This window comes from Antrostomus carolinensis, unplaced genomic scaffold (assembly GCF_000700745.2).
Source record: "Antrostomus carolinensis isolate BGI_N321 unplaced genomic scaffold, ASM70074v2 scaffold15254, whole genome shotgun sequence".
NCBI lineage: Eukaryota > Metazoa > Chordata > Aves > Caprimulgiformes > Caprimulgidae > Antrostomus > Antrostomus carolinensis.
The window spans coordinates 29,084-33,697 of record NW_010312921.1 but is presented as its reverse complement, the minus strand read 5'-3'; the positions used below and the strand labels follow the sequence as shown (position 1 = coordinate 33,697).

General features: G+C 42.7%; 1 protein-coding gene across 1 annotated transcript in view; it reads left to right on the top strand.

Moving 5' to 3' along the window:
- Positions 1–2,451: 2,451 nt before the first annotated feature.
- The window catches only part of LOC104524338 (pleckstrin homology-like domain family B member 2), a gene marked incomplete at its 3' end in the record, with an annotated part of 29,638 nt that continues 27,475 nt past the window's right edge, over positions 2,452–4,614 (top strand). The window contains exon 1 of the mRNA XM_029084791.1: positions 2,452–2,557. The remainder of the gene's footprint in view (positions 2,558–4,614) is intronic.

Genomic DNA, 4,614 nt, shown 5'->3' with positions numbered 1-4,614 from the left:
AGCTACACCCATTGCCCCTTGTCCTACCATTGGGCATCACTGAGAAGAGCCTGGCTCCATCCTCCTGACATTTGCCCTTAACATATTTGTAAACATTAATTAGGTCTCCCCTCAGTCTCCTCTTCTCCAAGCTGAAGAGACCCAGCTCCCTCAGCCTTTCCACATAAGGGAGATGCTCCCCTCCCTTCATCATCTTGGTGACTCTGTGCTGGACTCTCTCAAGCAGTTCCCTGTCCTTCTTGAACTGTGGGGCCCAGAACTGGACACAATATTCCAGATGTGGCCTCACGAGAGCAGAGTAGAGGGGGAGGAGAACCTCTCTCGACCTACTAACCACACCCCTTCACATTTGGTTGTCAGACAAAGGGCAGAGAGACAGTTGACAAGTAGGAGAACTGCTGTTAACTCTTGCTGGGGTCAGCTGCCCACTGGCCTCAGCCCTGCCAGCGGTCCACAGACAGCCCCCCAGCCCTGCTGCTGGCAAGGAAAGCGCTGAGATGCTACATAGGGTTTGAGTTTGGAGGATGCAAGGCAAGCTGAAAGGAATTAGGGAAGGAGTCTCTCCATGGGGTGGAAGACCCGGTGGGATGAAAAGGATGGTAAATGTTTTATGTCAACAAAATAATCTATCGAGCAAGAAGCTTGGGTTGAAGAGCTATCTGTTGTCCAGGCTGTGGCCAACCGTGTGCTCTGGAGAACCTCAGTCCTGTGGAGAACTGTGTCCTGCAGAAGGCAGATGTGGTGGGTGGGTCCCCCTGGGAGGTACAGTACTCTGAGGATCTCCTTACTCACTCCAGCTCTTTTTTGGGGAACAGTAGATTGCATGCTCTTGGAAGGGGCTGTCAGGGTGAAGCCCACCTCTTGCTGTGTGAGGGGGAGAGGTGGCTGGTGGGGTGGAAACTCTTTTCTTAGGAGTGAGAATATAGTGACCTTCCAGCCACCAAAGGGGGCTTCAGGAAGGCTGGGGAGGGACTTTTAACAAAGGCAGGGAGTGACAGAACAAGGGGGAATGGCTTTAAACTGGCAGAGGGGAGATTTAGGAGAGATAATGAGGAAGAAATTCTTTGCTGTGAGGGTGGTGAGACACTGGCACAGGTTGTCCAGAGAAGTTGTGGCTGCTCCTCCCTGGAAGTGTTTAAGGCCAGGCTGGATGAGGCTTTGAGCAACCTGGTCTAGTGGAAGGTGTCCCTGCTGATGGCAGGGGGGTTGGAACTGGATGATCTTTAAGGTCCCGTCCAACCCAAACCATTCGATGGTTCTGTGAGAAATGGCCTCTGCAGAGGAAGAAAAGCAGTGGGAAGTGAGATCCCTGGGGGAGCAGCGGGGAGGGACAGGGCCTGGCCCCCATGGGAGGGCATCTCGGGGGAGCCGGCGAGGGAGAAGCCTGGAGGTCATGGTGAAGGAGCCTCCCTCCTCAGGGATTAGCAGCCAGCTCCCTTCTCCCAGGGCTGTCCTCCCAGGAGAATAGCATGAAAAAGCTTGGCATGAAAAGTCTGCTCCGTGAAGACCTGAAGCGTTGCAGCCGTGATGACTGCGGTTAATTAAATAAGTGGCTCGTCTCTAGACAGCCACAGACATCTGTCTCCATTCTTCACTTGTTTTTCTGCTGCCTTTCTATTTGCTTGTCCAGGGTTAAAGCCCAGAGGACCTACAGGTGGTCACCATTAATTTTGTCACTTGCTGCAGTTTTTTTTAAAGCTTTTTTTGTTAACCTTTTAAAAACAGATGTGTGTATAACAAAAAAAAATATATCTTTTTATGGAGCAACTCACTAGAGATCTTCTACTTGGGCTTAGATTTAATTTTAGTCTTCAGTGGCTGGGATTTAATTTTGATATTTCTTTTAAGCCAAGTCTCTCTTTCAGCCACATATATATATTTTTAATTTTTTTTTTTTAATAAACTTTGAAGAATCTCCTTGCATTCCTCATCTGGCTTCTTTGGAACCTTGAGAAATCACGGCATGCCAAAACATTTTCTGTGTTTTGGATCACATACCTGTTTTTTGCATAGGTTTCTTCATGATTGCAGGATGCTGGGGTTGCGTGGGCTGAAATTGAACTATGGGCTTTCAAAAATAGTTTTCTGCAGAAAAGTCCAACCTTGTTAATGATTTCTTAAGGAAGCCACAGGAATGCAGACTAAACTCACAGGAGCTGTGACTAGTAACTGCCTGCTGAGCCAGGAACATAGATAATAAATAGCCAATTATCAAATCAAATTATATGACCTTTTAAACTGATAAAATAACTGCAATCAGTTTTGTTCATAGTCTCTACGTTAAACATGGAGTGCCCTTTCCAAACATTTTTTTATCATATTTATTTTTGAGTTGTCTCTGGAAATTTTACCATAACAAAATCCAGTTTTGGTCTGTTTTATACACTTGAAAACTGTTCTCAGAATACACTTCTTAACACAACATTCTTTTCTTTTGTTACTTTATTTGCAGGTCAAAATTTATCTGGTTCACTCAAATTAGCTTTGTTTTAACCGTCCTGTAGAAGACAAATATGATGCCGAAGTAACCTCTCCTCCTTTCAGAGTGTTGAATCAGGTAATCAATTAATAAAAATGAAGTTTGTTTGTGAATCTACTGAGATCTTTCAGAAATTGTTATTGATTTGTGGTCCTTTAATTCTCCTGACACATGGATAAGATCAGTGCTCTGTTCTTATTCTGTGGCTCACTCATTTCACCAGCCCAGATAAAGCCACAGCTGGATACACTGCAGCCAGCCAGCCCTCCCCCATCAGTTTAATGCCTGGCTGGAGTAGATATCAGTGACCCTCAGCTATACAAATCGGGAAAGGAAGAAAAGAAAATGAATAAGGGAAAAAAAAAAAACCTGAAGAAGAAAAAAAAAAGGAAGAATTTCCTTCTGTATAGCTCCAGGCAGTAAATACTTTGCTTAAGAGCAGAGCCTTGTGCTGTACACTGAAGGTTACCAAGTGAAAGCTGGGGCTGACCTGGAAGCAGGATGGTTTTGGGGCACACCATGGCCCTGGTCCCTCTAACTGCACACAAAGACAGTGTTGGCCAGGATGTGTGCCACATTGTGGCATACTCATAAAGTCTCATCCCAAACATTACCCTAAAAATAAAGAAAACAAACAAGATCTGGTTTGTGGGAAGCAGCTACGGATCAGTTAAACCTGTGCTGTAGTCCCAGTTGGGATTTAACTGTGTGATTGTGGAGACTGTGGCGCTGGAACCTGAAACACAGAAGAACTGTCATTAGGTATAGTAGAGAAAAGTTGAATCCGAGTGGCTCCACGGAGGTATCGTGACCTTTTCTTACTGTACTTGTTTGGATTTCAAGTACAATGAACCCTTCATTGCTGTGGTGAACAGGCCTGAAAGTTTCCATGAGCTAACTTGTTTTTTGGCAAAAGCATCCAGTCTTTGTAGGATTAAATGTGCCCTACTGGTGTTGCAAGGGAGTAATAAACAATTATTAATGTCCCATTAATGTGTCTGCTAAGTTATTTATATAGGAGTCAATGGAATTTATGCAAAAACGTTTGCACTTCAGCTGTGTTCAAGTTATGATTTGAACAGTACAATTTTGATCTGAGATTAGCTTTCAATTTTAGGAGAGATTTGGAAGAGGGCAGGAGAAAGAAAGAGGAGGATGGAAATTAGGTTCTGTTCCATATAAGTATACAAGGCATATATGTTGTGCTTTATATCTTTATATCTGTGCTCTTAAATAACTTTTACATCTTGTTGTTCTTCCTTGTAACACCACTAATATGATGAATGTTTGATCTTTTCCAGATGATTTTGTCTTGTCTTGAAAAGAGTTCTGTTAAATGTGGGTCACGTTCCTTTGTTCATTCCAACTTTATCATTGCTGGTGATCAAAAGTTGTGAAAATAGCTAAAAAATGTAAAGTAAAATGTCAAATTATAAGAAATATTGTCTCACTGCTCACAGTGAGAGCTCTGACAGAGAGCTCTGTGAACTTACTGATTCAAAGTCAACTTAGATAGTTGTATCATCATAACAAACACGTTGAAATTACAACAAATAAAATCACAATCAGCATAAAAATATTAGATTCTGTGTAGCAGTAAACCTGAGGCTTGATTTCCAAGCTGTAAGTTAATGTTTTTTGGCCACTATCAGGGCTTGTAATTAATACATGCTTAGCCAGGTCCACTCTGCTCAAGAAAGTGTTTGATAATTTTTAATTTATTTTTTTTTGTTCCCCCCCCTCCACTCCACCCCAGAACGCTGTTTCCTTTTATCTTCTGCCTATTCAATTACACTATTAATGATGGTTACCTTTGTTCTTAAACTTATGGGTTTGTGAAATCTATTGAATTATGTCCTGGACATTAATTAATTAATTGTAGAGCTTTTTGTCTTGTTAGCAAGGAAGGTCCCAGAAATGAGGACCTGCTCAAAGAAGGTGTTGCCACCTCCCACTAAATATCTGAACCTGGTGATCCCCAGTGAAATTGAATCATATCAGCTCTGATGGGGGCAGGAATCCAAGTTTTGTGTCTAGGTTCATATAATTGTCTAAAGTGGTAGTTGGAAGAGGATTAAAGTATTGCCTCTGAGGATTTTAAAGGCACTTTAAACGTTTGGATATTAGGTGTTCCT